The sequence below is a fragment of the Asterias amurensis genome, chromosome 17, assembly GCF_032118995.1.
Source record: "Asterias amurensis chromosome 17, ASM3211899v1".
Lineage (NCBI taxonomy): Eukaryota > Metazoa > Echinodermata > Asteroidea > Forcipulatida > Asteriidae > Asterias > Asterias amurensis.
In genome coordinates, this window is record NC_092664.1 from 16,227,149 (window position 1) to 16,243,349 (window position 16,201).

At 39.9% G+C, this 16,201-nt stretch overlaps 1 protein-coding gene across 1 annotated transcript in view; it reads right to left on the bottom strand.

Moving 5' to 3' along the window:
- The window catches only part of LOC139950172 (uncharacterized), a 165,235-nt gene that overhangs the window by 219 nt on the left and 148,815 nt on the right, over window positions 1-16,201 (bottom strand). The window lies entirely within an intron of this gene.

A 16,201-nucleotide genomic window follows, 5' to 3' on the forward strand; every position in this document is an offset into this window, starting at 1 on the left:
TAAAGGATTCATTATTATTGGTTGTGCATGTGTTGCGCTGATTATAAAGAAAGGTTTGTTGCGGTGGGTGTGGCGTGAAGCGGGTGTGTGTGTGTGTGGGGGGGGGGGGTAATCTCAAACGGTGCACACGCTCTGCTGCGGATTTCACTAGCTGCCCACCCCCCTGGCAAAAAAGGGGACCCATCCAGACCCAAACTTGGTTATAATGGCTCAGTAGAACGTTAGACGCCATACGGCAGGCCCATCTGTCGAAGGTTGAGATTCGCTATTTGAGTTTCATGTTAAAAAAACGCTTCTATCAAAACAAAACAAAAATCAAATTAATAAAAATGTTGATGGGCGCACGACGCTAGGCGTATTGTGACTGGAGCGTGTGCCTTGACTGACGGGGGTTTAGAGGGCGGTATGCTTTTAATAGCGGAGATCGAGGATTCATGATCGCCCAGGGGGACGGGTGTGTAAGGGCAAGGGCGTTGTAAGGACATAAAACAAAAGCTTGCGGGTGGGTTGATGGACAACTGAAATGGACCATTTTAACAATATTCTGTTTTAGTTTTGTAGTTTGATTTTGTTTTAGATATCACAGTCATTCATAAGCCTACACAAGATTTGTTCTTCATCTCAGTAGACGCATGATCAAGCCTTACACTTCACAGAGGCAACGAAGGCGATTGCCTCAAAGCCCTACAGCCTATGGTCATGCCTTGGTGCCTTTAAAATGCTCCAGTATAAATGTACAACTTCCCCATAGAATCCCCTTTACCAAGAAGAAAATGCCTTGGTGACTTTGCCTTTCAAAAAACGCAGCATACATGGTTGCATGATGATAAGTTGGTTCTTCTAGAAGAAACTGGTTTGGTAGATTTGGGGGAGTTGATTTCTTCTTTTACGTGGATGATTATTGACCTTGAAATGTACCCTCGCCCCGGGTCGTCACGCCTATCTTAGCCAGGGATTTGTAAATTTCAAATGGTTGTTACATTTCCTATAAGACAAAGTAAGAGAAGGGGAACTATCCCGACATTGCCTCCGGGGCTAGCACCACGACAAACAGACCCTTTGCGTTGTCCGCCATATTGGATGAAACGTGCACGGGAGTGAATTATGAAAGGCTGTCATCGGCTGAGAGTCGTGCGTAGCGCGTACACACGTGCACTTTTCCAACGTTAACATCAAAGATGGTGGTCAATGACGTCATGTGCAATCCATTTATATCATAGAAATAGGTTATTTTTTATTTCTATGGTTTAACTACATGATTTCATGTTTGTGGTATCTCCGTGAAACAATCCACGACCAGACACTGCACAAAATATACAATAGTAACCTTACATTGGCCGCCATCTTTGACAAAACGTGCACGCGTGAAAGGCTACCATTGGCTGAGAGTTGTGGGCAGCGCGTACACACGGGCACCTTTCCATTGTTCTTTATCAAAGATGGTGGCCAATGACGTCACGTCTGATCCATTGATCTCTATTGTCAAGTAGAGATCACTGATCCATATATACGAAAAAGGCAAAAGTAAGACTGACACATCAGTTTGTGTTAAAGGGACAAGGCCGTCATGATCACAACGAGTCTGTGGCCGGACATTAAGTTACTGCACATGCGTGCGCGATAACAATGACGGTGCTTTTGTTTTTGGTGTGACGGTCAACCTACGCGCACACTTGTAGTAACTGAGGTTGAGATTCATGTTTCCATGTCCAGCCACGAGCAGAATAATATTTTGATCATAACGACCGTGCCCTTTAATGTTAGATTATTTATTGTGATCTGATAGTTCACTGTATAGATATTGTATGTCAATTATGAAGATATGGAATGAGACGTTATCATTTTCACATCAAGAGATTAAAATTAACACCAGTGGTGTTATTCCAACACTGAAAGGTTTTTTCCTCATTATGAATATGGAAAATTATTTGTATGCATGGTGATAAAAATGGGGTGATATTTCCCTTTTCCCCTCCCCCCCCCTCCCATTGCTGTGGGGGTTCTACCCATTGTTTGTAGCTGTTGGACCACCAAAGGTCTGAACAGCGCATGTCTACTGCCTGTCAAGTACTCATTTTTATTGATAAATGATATCAACTAGCCTTAAGAAAACCTACCTCAATTGAGCCATTAAAATGTTTACCAGTTTGGCATGACGCCAGAGCTCATGATAACTTTTTAATTTTCCCCGGACGACGTTCCGAGCGGCAATGGATTTTTTTTTTTACCCTTTCTTTCCCTTTTCTGGGAGAGAATCACCGGGGCTCAATCGCTCGCCAATCGGCGGTAGGTTTGGACTTGGCTGGGCCCCGGCCACCGTACGCTCTCGTGGTTTGTCCCCCCGCACCTGCACGAGTGCTGTAAATCGTGGCACCGTGTCCCCTTACTAATCAGTAACGTCTTGGCGACCGTCCAGCTGCCGGGGATGGGGTATCTGTTCATATAGAGAAACCACGAGACAAACAGCCGTGGGTCTTGTATACGGAAACCTCGACCGAAGAGGGTTGGGTTACCCTACTGGGGTCTTATACCGTCCGCTCGCTCAATCTCACCCACGGACCGTCGCACCACGTGTTCCCGTGTGTGTATATAATTCCCGGTCTTTTGTTTCTTTACCAATATCAGAGTTGATTTGTTGGTTTTGTTCACTCTGTGTGTCACATAGCACATGCCACGAGTATGAGATTTAAAGGGGGGGGGGCATTAAACCACAATCACTTTGTGTGACATTGGTGAATGAGTACGCATTATAAGGCCAATGATTGGAGGAAGTTTGAGTTTTACATTAATACCCCCTCTGTCACTTATTGACCTGTGATTGAGTTTTCATGCGTACGCTGCGGGCGATTGACTGAATAGAATACGATGAACCCATAGTGAGAGTAAGGCCCCCACACCGGGCCAAGCCATCAAGCCAGAGTTCCAGGTCTAAAGACCCAATCTGCAGCAGCTATTCATGTCAAGATTGCGGGAAGTATTGCGTTACTGTCCCGGTCGCCTGGCTTACCCCTCGCCCTCTTTGTACCCCCTCCACCTCGCCCGTTAATCCGTATTAATTACTGCTTCTTCTATTTCTACGCCAGCGGTGCTAAACGGTTTCATTGGGCTGAGTTTTTTCTTCTATTCTATGTCCCGCATCGCTTAGAAATCTCGGAGTTTTGTTAAAGTTTTGTAGTACGGGGAGACGCTAGACCGAGCGTGTCGGCAGACCAATAGCCCCAGGCGATATGCCTCGTGAGACCCCGGTCTTATGCACGAGCGACTCGCTCGACCAGCGAACGGAGTGATCATCTAACTCCAACTGTTAGACGTTCGTTCTCTGGACAATTTTCTCTTCTTAACTTTTCTTTTTGATCTTCCAATTTCCCTTGCTATTCTCTTTTGTTTCCCCTGAACCCTGAGTAAACTTCCCCCAAACAGCCCCATGACTGAAAGGCACAGCCTGGTTCCGGAACCCAGACTCCTTAAACTCAAATCCTTTGTAAATTTAAAGAGAAAGTAAAGTATAGTTTTCCACCGTTTTTTTATGCTAGCACTCACTCTTTGAGCCCGAGAGAAACAAGTCACTTTCCCTGGACCTTACACAAACACAGCTAAATTTCAGCTTGATTCAAATCAACCGTGTCGATTTATTTACAAAGGGAACATCTAAAAATCCAGATTTAATTATATGCTTTTGACACCAACATATTATTTCAGTTGCTCAGATTTTTGCCACCTGCGCGATGAGAAAAGGTCACAAAGCTATGCTTAGTTTTCCTCCAAATCAAGTTTGTTTTTATTGATTCGTCGATTGAGGGAACCTGAGTGATCAGTTATGCCTCGCGAAACGTCAACCCACTCGGAAAATGGTCACACGAGGTTAAAGAACGTATGCTGATGACATGTCATGTTAGTCGACGGTGGCGTTTTGTAAATCACTTATTAAAATAAATACATTGTCGGGTGTGCCGATAGCTAGTCCGATAAAACTTGCTTGGAATAATGTGGGACAATTTTTCGCCCTCGTCCGGCTAACAGAGAAAACGTGCAGTGGCATATAATCACCTAGATCGCTTGAGGACTTGTGTTTTGGTCTCTCGGATGCTGCCTGCGAGCATGCATGCTGCGTTTTGCAACAAAAGACGCAAGTAAATAGCCCACTAAAAGGTATGGGATGGAGTATTAATTGGACAGAAGCTCACAGATGGTTCGCCTATGGTGATGATGTTGGTGGTGGTGTGGTTGTGATGGGGAGTAATCGAGATAATAGGGTTTGGACATGCAGGTTCGGACCTCGGTCAGGGGAGGCGGGGGGGGGGCTGGAGATGTCATCTTAGCAACCACGGAACACCGACTTAAACAAATTCATTATGAAAGGGTTAATATTATGCTCCTGATTACGTGTATTTAAATATTTTCTTTATTCTTTTTGCCTAGTACAATCGACTCTCCTTAATAAGCAAAACATTGGAAGATGAGAGACGAATCAAATTGTCCTCTTTGGGATTTGAACCCAATACCCCTGACACTCTGGGCAGATGCTCTACAATATTTGGTTATCCATGCCACACCGAGATAAAATGTGAAACATTGGGGGAAACCGATGGGGTATACCACTGTGTCTCATAGCTCAGCTGGTAGAGCATCTGCCTGGAGTGTCAGTGGTCTTGGGTTCACGTCCAGTGAAGTGATTTTGCTCTCATCCCATGTTTGTTTATTTCACTTCTATGGTGATGAGACACCATACCAAGTTGTGTTCGTTCTTAAAGGGAATGTACACGTTTGGTAATTACTCAAAACAAATATGAGCCTAAAAGCTGACTTGGGAGCGAGCTTTGGAAAGCTTTTGGTGGTATAAAACATTGTCGGAGACGGCTCCCTCAGAAGAAGCATAGATTTTGAAATGTAGGAAATTTCTCACTAAAATAATAAAAGACTTCTAGCGTAGTCTTCCGGTCTTTTACTCATATCTGAAAGCACACAAAATTGTCCAACAAGGGTGTTTATTTTCTCCCAACTCCGATGACCAATATAGAGCTCAACTTTTCACAGGTTTGTTATTTTATGCATAATGTTGAGATACACCAAGTTAGAAGACTAGTCTTTGGCAATTACCAATAGTGTACCTTCCCTTTAAAGAGGACCAGCCTAAAAATAAAAAAAAAATAAAAAAAAAATTTTGAAGTCACGAATCTCATTTTCTTCTTTGTGTGTTTGGTTAGTGTTGCTGTCCTTAGTTTCTAAGAAATAATTCGGCCCGTCTTAGTGGATTATGTGTGAGTTTCCCATGGTTGTTGTTCACTTTTAGCCTTGTAATTTGAATTGGGAAGGCTTTACCACAAACAAATACTGTAGTTTCAATACCAATGTGTAACCAGGTTGTTTTACTTTTAGCCTCGCTGTACTGGCTACGTTGGTTTGAATCGGAGGCTCGTCAAAGGTCCTATTTTGCCACACTGTGTTACGAATGCTGTTGCTCCTCATACCAAGGGTCCATGTTACTGGTTCACTTTCAGCCTTGGTCCGGCTACTTTGTTTTGCATTGGGATGGCTTGACTACATCAATGGCTCTGATTTTCCACACTGGGTTACGGATATACTGTAGTTCTAATACCAATGTGGAACCAGGTTACTGTTTCACTTTTAGCCTATGTGGCTACGTTGATTGGATTGAATTGGCTTGACAAAGGTTCTAATTTGCCACCCATGTTCTACGAATACTGTAGTTTTAAAAATAATACCAAATCTGAACCGGGTTTCTGTTTTACTTTAGAGAGTGCTAACTTTACTGCAGGAAAAGGTTGCCGAAGGTAAGCGTAGCCTATTTCACAGGTTCGCAAGGGGGTAGCTCAACTTGCACATGCTATGGACTTGCATTGTTGTGTTTTTTATTTTCACCCACCGTAAGGTATTGGCATTGTGTGCTTACGGTTAGCAGCGCTATGAATAACGTGGACTCGCGCAGTAAGCACACAACCGGCCGATATACGGCCGATATAAAATTAGACCCATTTTTTTTTCAATTTGGCATTTGGCCAGAGTACAGCTGTTGGGGCACGGTGGAACACAAAATAATGATGAATTAATGGTGCATCTTTTTTGTTTTGTTTACATTGACTCTGTGCCTTGAACATCTCTTTAGATTGCAATAATATCATATGCCGCATTAACAAAATGCAATTATTTTATTAAAGAGGCTGATCTGCTTGTCGACTTTGACCTGTAGTGTGGCCATCGAACCATGTTAAGCAGCTGGCTTTACATCACACACCGACTTGAATCTGCAATCCACACACACAAACTACGGACAAACATGACCTCAGATGACCTATGAACAGCCCTACTTCCTCTGGCACTACTGCAAACACCCTTTTGACTGTTTAGGCACGTTCGGTGCTCAATATTGGACCTTGAGTGCCCCCCCCCCAATCCACCAAAATGTCTTCATTGTGTACTAATACTTGGAATCTCAGTCATTCTTTTAGATGATTTTAAAGGGGTACAGCACACAACAGAAAACTAGTGTGTTAAAGGCACTGGACGTCATTGGTAATTACTATAAATAATTAGTAGCATGTACCTTACTTGGTAACGAGTAGTGGGGAGCTGATGTTGATAGAAATAACACATTGTGAGAAACGGCTCCCTCTGAAGTGACGTAGTTTAGAGAAAGAAGTAATTTTCCACGAATTTGATTTCGAGACCTCAGAATTTGATTTTGAGGTCTCGAAATCACACACAATTCGTGACAAGGATGATGTTTCTTTAATCTCGCAACTTCGACGACCGATTGAGCTCAAAATTTCACAGGTTTTTATTTTGTACATATGTTGCTATACACCAAGTGAGAAGACTAGTCTTTGACAATAACCAATAGTGTCCAGTGCCTTTAAAGGTATGGACATCATTGGTAATTGTTTAAAGTATTCTCACCTGGTCTATCCAAACATGTGCACAAATAACAAACCAACTTTGACTCAATTAGTCATCAAAGTTGCAAGAGAATAATGAAAGAAAAAACACCCTACACAGTGTGCCTACTATTAAAGGTTTCAGTATTTTACTATAATTTTGAGTGAGCAATTACCTCTTTCTCAAATACTACGTTCACTTTTCTCACAATGTTCTATACTTCAACAGCTCTCCATTGCTCGTTACCAAGTAGGCATTTTATGCTAAACAATTGTTTTGAGTAATTACCAACAGTGTCCAGTGCATAGCACGGACTTTCTTTGTGTTTAGGGGGCGCCCTCTGCCCCATATCGGCATGGTACGTCCGTAACCACTCTCCGCGTTGACGGTCTGTTGGCTACTGTTGGCTGTTGGCTTTGCCCTTGTTAACTTCATTTCACGGCATTGTGATTTTCTCCTTGACCGATATCACAATTAAAGTAGCTACATCACCGACGGCTAATTGCGGAGTGCTCAACGACCTTGTGTTACGACGCACGGCTTTGGCTTTCGCTAAGGCTTACACTTTCAGGGCCTTTCGGCTTTTTCTGATGATATAGTTTTACTACCTTGAGCTTTTGCTGACCTCGTCTTTGGAATAGTATCAATGGCAATATTGAAGGCATTGGACACGTTTGGTAGTTACTAAAAATAATTATTAGCATAACGACTTACTTTGTAAAACGAGCAAACGGTGTGAGAAACGGTTCTGTCTTTCTCTTAAAGGAACACGTTGCCTTGGATCGGTCGAGTTGGTCTTTGAAAAGCGTTTGCAACCGTTGGTACTAAAACACACATGATTAGAAAGATACTTTAAAAGTAGAAGTTATGATACACACAAGTATCACTCGAAATTGCGTGGTTTTCCTTTTACCTCGTCGACTATAACACGGTCGGCCATTTTTGGAAGTCAAATTTTTGACTTCCAGAAAATTAAATGGCCGACCGCGTGTTAGTTCGCAAAGTAAAATGAAAACCACGCAATTTCGAGGCAAAACCAAACAGGTCCCTTGCTGGAGGGTTTTTACATCAAAGCTGCACAAACTACGTATGAATTTATGTTTAAATTAAATCACAAAACATTCTCAAAACAAAACTGGAAGATGACTGCTCGGGATGGAAGCACAAAGATTGACGCCACTGCATCAAGTCATACTAATAAACCAAGAAATCGGCCCAAAGAGCTGCTTGAGCAGAAAGAGTAGTTAAATGCAACAACATTTTGCTTACAACGTAACCAGCAAAATAACCATGTCACATGCACCATTTTGACTGGTATCCTGCTGCTCATTTTTGCTTAGCAGAAAATTGATAAGCACTATTTTCTGCTCAAGTTGAAATTTGGCCCATGGCAGCAGAGCTTGACAGTCCAATAAACGTTGCGATGGAAACACTTCGTACGAGTGTGTCTATATACAACGACTTCCAATCTAAACCCCTCTTTGTGTTTCCACCACTTTAAAGGAACACGTTGCCTTGGATCGGTCGAGTTGGTCTTTGAAAGCCTTTGTAACCGTTTTTTATAAAATGCATATGGGTAGAAAGCTGTTGTAAAAGTAGAATACAATAATCCACACAAACATGCCTCGAAATTGCGTGGTTTTCCTTTTACCTCGTCGACTAAACACGTCGGCCATTTATGGGGGTCAAAATTTTGACTCCCATAAATGGCCGACCATGTTAGTTCGCACAGTAGAAGGAAAACCACGCAATTTCGAGGCAAACTTGTGTGGATCATTGTATTCTACTTTTAAAACATCTTTCCAACCATATGCATTTTATAAAAAACGGTTACAAACGCTTTTGTTTTGACCAACTCGTCCGATCCAAGGCAACGTGTTCCTTTAAAGCCATTATACACTTTCGGAACAGAAAATAAATAAAAGTTCACAGATTTACAAGTAACTTACAGGGTTTACAGAAGGTAATGGTGAAAGACTTCTCTTGAAAATTATTGTTCCATGAAACGCTTTACTTTTTGAGAAAACATTAAAACAATATTATCAATTCTCGACATCGAGAATTACGGATTTATTTTAAACACATGTCATGACACGGCGAAACGCGTGGAAACAAGAGTGGGTTTTCCCGTTATTTTCTCCCGACTCCGATGACCGATTGAGCCTAAATTTTCACAGGTTTGTTAATATATATAAGTTGTAATACACGCAGTGTGGGCCTTTGGACAATACTGTTTACCGAAAGTGTCCAATGGCTTTAAAGCGGAGCTTGAATATGGTATATGAGATTAATTACTAGAAGGTAATTAATCAAGTCTCAACCTTCCAATGGATGCATTGTTACAGTCAGCAGGTCACCATGGATCAGGATGTGGTAAAACTGCCACGCGACAAATTATTTTTGAATGCAGTCTCTTTCGTTGCCTTTGTGAATATTTTTGCCCCCTGTTCTTTTTCTTATAAATGGCGACCAATTAATTAAAAAAACTGACGTTATTAATAGTTTAATATTGTGTATATATCATTTCGGACTTAATACACCGACGGGTACAACCTTTATCTGGTCACTACAACAATAAAATTGGCTTCGTTCATAATACAAGGAACATGCCCCTGTATATACAGGTTGGCCACTTACGGGGTAAAGTTTGATATAAGACAAAGTGAAATAGTTTGACAGACAACTGCTTCTTTTCATTAAAGGTACTGGACACCTTTGGTAAACATTTCAAAGACCAGTAAAAAGTAACAAATCTGTGAAAATTTGAACTCAATTGGTCATCGAAGTTGCAAGAATATAATGAAAGAAAAAACACCCTTGGTGCATAAAATTATGTGTGCTTTCAGAAAAGAAAAACAGCTTTAGCCGTGAAGTCTTTTAATTGAGTGAGAAATCATCTCTTTCTCAAAAACTACGTTTTCACTTCAGAAGGAGCCGTTTCTAATGTTTTATACTACCAACAGCTCTCCATTGCTCGTTTACCGTTTCATGATTACAATTGTCTAAGTAATTACCAATAGTTTCCAGTGCCTTTAAAAATGTTGTTTAAATTTGCCTCATCAAGGACAAGGGGTAGGGTTTGAACATGCGACCTCCAGATTAACGTGCCGGCGAACGTAATAAATAAACAGTATACAAACAAAGACTTCAAATGAAATCATGCCTGCAAGTATAATGACCGACAAAAACACAGTGTCCCTTTTATTATTATGTTGCTGTCTTATTTTGCATGTGGGGGGGGGGGTCGTCCAAATCAGACACGGTAAAAATAACCTTAATAATAAAAAATAAATCTTAATTACTGTATAATCTCTTTGCAAAGTCCCATTGATAATAAACAGCGGGCACCTTTTTATTAATCAGTTTTGTTCATTTTGTTGGTGAGTGGATTTTCCTTTGATAATGCATCTCTTGGAACAAGCAAGCTGGCATATGGGACCCGTGCCGGAGATAGCGGCCATTATTCACCCCTCATCAACCACTTAATAACCCTCTTATTTAATTCGTATTATGAATACAATCCCCCCGTCGAGTTGGGGAATAAAACATGGTTTGTCACAAAGCCGCGGCAGCAAAAATTCAGAGTTGTAAAGAGAGTGATTTTTTTTAGCCTTTTTACTTAGACCGACACGTGTGCCATACCTGCCCACAATACAAGTGAGCATGTCCGTGAACATTCAAAGACACTCTTTGAAATATCCTCTCTGTTTTGTCTTTTTTTTTTTCACCCCCCCCCCCTTCTGTTAATACACCCAGTCGGAGATCGTAAACCAGACCAGTCTGGGAAACAATAGGGTTCCCGTAGAGGGGATTGATTGTACACAACGGGCTGCCGTGGGACCGTACTCCCGACCGGTCGTGTGTGCCGTCCGCCCCCGGGGCTCTAAGCACGATTCGCTAGTGGGCGGCGAGCGGGCCGCGCACGGTGAGCATACCCCGTTCACCTGTCACGTTTTGCAGTACATTATGGTGTGACACACGCAAGGGAACAAAGCTCAGCGGTTACAGGGACAGGGGGCTACACTTTGCTAAGGGTTTGATTGATATTAATGGGAAGAAATGCAACACGTTGAAGAAATCTACACAACAAAAAATACACTTCAGCAAAAAACCGCAGAACCGAGGCCAGTAGCGAAACATCCATTGACATCATTAACACAATACAAACCCTCAATACTACCAGACATTACTTTAATTTTGCAAATTGCATTCTCTAAAATTCATCCACAGTTTTTTTTTTACTGAAAAAAAATGAAAAATCATGACGCCAGTCAAGCACGTCAAAAAAAATGAAACTCCGCTCGCAAGTCAAACAATGAAATTAAAATTCAAGGGAGCTGGTCATAGAAAGATTAGCCTGTGGTCCTAAATATACAAGAAACTAGCCCATGAATTTGCCGTGAAACAGAACAAGAATGGAAGCAAACAATTTTTGTTATACTATCGTTGCTCAGCGATAAGAGCAAAGAAGTCAATCGGCCTGTTGGAGTGGAAGGAATGAAGTGTGAGAGTGGGGGTTTGTGATACTTTTTGTAGATCAAGTTTTTTGTCATGACATGAATCCATGTATACTCATTGTGAATGAAGATGTATGTATATAATTTACATATTATTATTATAGAGGGTTCAGGTTCATAGGTCGTCACATTTTGTAAAGAAACAAAAACATGAAAATCACAGAGCAATGTTTTCAGTTTCGCGTAAATCAACTGTATATGCTAAAATAATTTCCGTGACATTAATGTTTTACTCATTTTTCTCAAACACTACAGCACCTCAGCAATGTTTCAAGGGAAGCTTTCTGCCATCATAATCTTTAAGCCGTGTGTAAGTTCAATGTTAATCTGTGGACGTTTGTGTCCTACACAAAGTACCCAGAACCATCAGAGCTTCTCAAATAACAATATTGTCAAAGTAGTTACCATTGGTTCAGCCTTTAAAGCCATTATACACTTTCGGCACAGAAAAATAAATTCACAGATTTACAAATAACTTTCAGGGTTTACAGAAGTTAATGGTGAAAGACTTCTCTGGAAATATTATTCCATGAAATGCTTTACTTTTCGAGAAAACATTAAAACAATTATCAATTCTCGTTGTCGATAATTACGGATTTATTTTAAACACATGTCATGACCTGGCGAAACGTGCGGAAACAAGGGTGGGTTTTCCCGTTATTTTCTCCCGACTCCCATGACCGATTGAGCCTAAATTTTCACAGGTTTGTTATTTTATATATAAGTTGTGATACACGAAGTGTGGGCCTTTGGACAATACTGTTTACCGAAAGTGTCTAATAGCTTTAATAACTTTCTATCAACAAAATCGATAATAGCCACCTTATCATGAAATAATTAGATTTCATGTTTTTTTAAAGGATTGTATATTCGTTTCTACTCTCAAAATAATGGAAATAAAAACTTGTGTAAGTAAAGCCTAAATACCTTCGATAGTACAAAGCATTTTAAGAGACATTTCACTTCGAAATAACGTAAAACAAATAACAGTAGTTTTATCCCCAAAATTTTAAAATTACAAATCTAACTGTCAGTAGCGTTTCTGAGATTGTGGATTCCTTATCAAGGATTATTATTCCATATCCGCTCCAGAGTTTTGGCGACATCTCAAGAGGACGACCCCCTTTTAAAACGAAATGTTCACACTGGACACCTTTGGTAATAATTGTCAAAGACCAGCCTTCCCATCTTGGTGTATCTAAACATGCATACAAAAACAAACCTGTGAAAATTTGAACTCAATTAGACGTCGAAGTTGTGAGGGAATTATGAAAGAAAAAACACCCTTGTCGATCGAAGTTGTGTGCTTTCAGATGCTTGATTTCAGGATTCCGGAGTCTTGAAATCAAATTTGTGTAAAATCACTTCTTTCTCGAAAACGAACACGTTTTTTACAGTGTTTTATAATATCAACAGCTCTCCAATGCATGTTACCAAGTAAGTTTTTATTCTAACAATTATTTTGAGTAATTACCAATAGTGTCCACTGCCTTCAACTTCAACTCTGATTGCCAAACCACACAATCGAACGGTTCCATAAAACCAAATACCTTCCCTAAAAACCATATCCATCAGACTGTTATCCCACTATGCAGTTACTGCATGCGTTAATAATTTGACTTAATGACCACAAATCTTTGAATTTTCCTCCATTTTTGAGAACGCCGTCCAGGCACAATCTGGTGGTGGAGTTGTGGTTACTTCTCTTGTATTCATGGTTTGGTATAAAAACGTGCGTGGCGCCAGCACACATTCCCACCAACACATGGCAGCGGTAAACCATTGAAGCACTGCTCTCTGCACAATCTGTCAGCCCCTACACCACTACCAACCAACATTTTAATTAGAGATTATCATTCACAAAGCTAAGTCTCCAAATAATTGGATTATTTCCTTTCTTATTATTTCCTAAATTTCCTTTCTTTTAAAAATATATTATTGCTCTGGGATAAAAATTATGAATTTTTTGGTGATTAGCCCCGGTAATTGTTGTCGTTGGTTTTGTAACAATTTGTTGAAGTGGAAACAAAATAACGGGTCGGTGCACAAATATTTCCGTCTAAAATACCTGCCCCCCCCCCCCCCCCCCCCCGGCAGTACCCCCAACAACAATGACCATGACTTGGTAAGGAGCAATGAGAAGCTGTTGACTTTATAAAATATTGAACATCCATGAAGGAAATGACTAATAACCCTTTGTCGTTGCCTTCTTCCTTTCCCCACATTATTTTAGCCTGCCCAAAAAATCGTTAAAAAATAATTACTTTTTCTGCCTCTTCCCACCCTTGATTTCTGACTCTCTCTCTCTCTCTCTCTATCCATGTATTTCCACTTCACTGCTTATGTTTCCCTTCGTTACATGTTCATGCTTTTTGTATTGTCATTTTAGCCTTCGAGATAAACCCTGCTAGGGTCGAAACGTCTTTTTAAAGACACTGGACACTATTGGTAATTGTCAAAGACAAGTCTTCTCACTTGGTGTATCTCAACATATGCATAAAATAACAAACCTGTGAAAATTTGAGCTCAATCGTCATCGAACTTTCGAATAATAATGAAAGAAAAAAACACCCGTGTCACACGAAGTTGTGTTGCTTTCTGATGCTTGATTTCAAGACCTCAAATTCTAAACTTGAGGTCTCGAAATCAAATTCGTGGAAAATTACTTCTTTCTCGAGAACTACGTCACTTCAGAGGGAGTGTTTCTCAAAATGTTGTGTAATATCAACAGCTCTTCATTGCTCGTTCCCATGTTAGTTTTATGCTAACAATTATTTTGGGTAATTACCAACAGTGTCCACTGCCTTTAATGGCCTGACGTAACAATGGTTTTAAAACTACTTTTTGCATTATGAAATAATAATTGTTAGAAACAACACTTTTCAAGTTAAGTTTTACTATTAGAGAGAAGGAGGGTAAATGTTGCCCCTGATTTGAATCTGAGAAAAAAATGCATCACAACCTTTTAGCCAATCACACAAACTGTTACATGTTTGTCACACTAAAGTTAATAACACGTAGAGTAACAGCGATTAATTTTGTCAACGTTATGCCGATTCATTGATACAATATTATAAAGAAAGATTCAGTAAGGTCACTTGTCAAAGTTTCAGTTGAATCAGTGTCTACTTGCTGAGAACACATCAATTACATTCATTCATTCATTCAATGGTTTATTAAAAAAAATCTATTCAATTCGCTGCCCAGCAGCAGAATTACATAAACAGTTACATAGTTACAAATCTGGAGAAAAACATTACATAAATAATTAATAATAATAATAATAATAAATAATAATCTAAGCATTTTTATAGCGTTCTTTAAAAAAAAGTACCACCAACGCTTTACAACAATAACAACAAGCAATCACACACATTTCGCTTGACACACATTTGTTTTTTAATTTTCCCGGAAGAAGGGATTTATTGGTTTAAAGGCAGTGGACACTATTTGTAATTGTCAAAGACCAGTCCTCCTCACTTGGTGTATCTCATTATATACATAAAATAACAAACCTGTGAAAATTTGAGCTCAATTGTTCCACGAAGTTGCGAGATAATAATGAAAGAAAAAACACCCCTTGTCACACGGAGTTGTTGTGCTTTCAGATGCTTGATTTCGAGACATCAAGTTCTAAATCTGAGGTCTTGAAATCAAATTCTTGCAAAATTACTTCTTTCTTGAAAACTACTCCACTTCAGAGGGAGCCGTTTCACACAATGTTTTATAATACCAACCTTTCCCCATTACCCGTTACCAAGTAAGGTTTCATGCTAATAATTATTTTGAGTACTTACCAATAGTGCCCACTGCCTTTTATTTATTTTTACTTCAATATAGATCATGTCATGACAGGACACGAAAAGTCAACTCATCGCAGCAGCATAACAAAGCACGTCGTATCCCTAGACTGAAAAGTATTCTTTTTGTTTAACACAGACTTGGGACCAGTTTATTTCCTCACAGAAATTCGAAATGAATTGCAAAACTGAAATGATGTTATTTAAAAAACTTCTCAGACATGAAAGGACAAAACATGATGACATGTCGGTGCAGCTCTTATCACCCTTTGGTGATTAGCAAAAAAAACACATTATAATCAGGACAGATTGGTCAGATGACAGTTCGAATAACCTGCCCTCATTTGTTTCGCTTGACAAGAAAACATCGAACCAGTTCAATGAAAAGTTTAATAATTGTTTCGTGTAAAAACATTGATTTAATCATAAATTATGATACAAGAAACGACAAAGCAAAAAATTACAACCGACAGCATTGTGTGAACCAATTTGACCGAAAGCCTCGCCAGTCGCCGAACTTCTTGTAAAAAGTATTTAATATCGCCCTCTGTTGGCGTTATGTTGCCATGTCCCTTCAAGGCCCCGCATGAGGTATTACCGAAGTGTGGGTTTGGTACTGGATCAATACGTGAGTTGAATTCAGCTTTTTGCCCCCCCCCCCCCAACCCCTTTAGACCGATCTAGGAAAGTACTGATATAAGATTGCATACCCCACAATACCACAATAGTGTAGGAGTAGCTCAAGACTCATTGTTATCCAGATGTAATTAATGCTCTAAATAAAAATGTTCCCTCTTCTAATTGAAACAATCAGCCGTGGACTCGTACTTGTTTTTTTTGTACATCTGACTGTGGCCACTCAAAAAAATTAAATGCTATAAATGGTGTAATAAAAACAATTCCAAGAGAAAACTGATATCAACATTATTTTACAAAACATTACAAATAATAATGGAGAATACATGGCAAAAAAGGACAATAAACAATAAT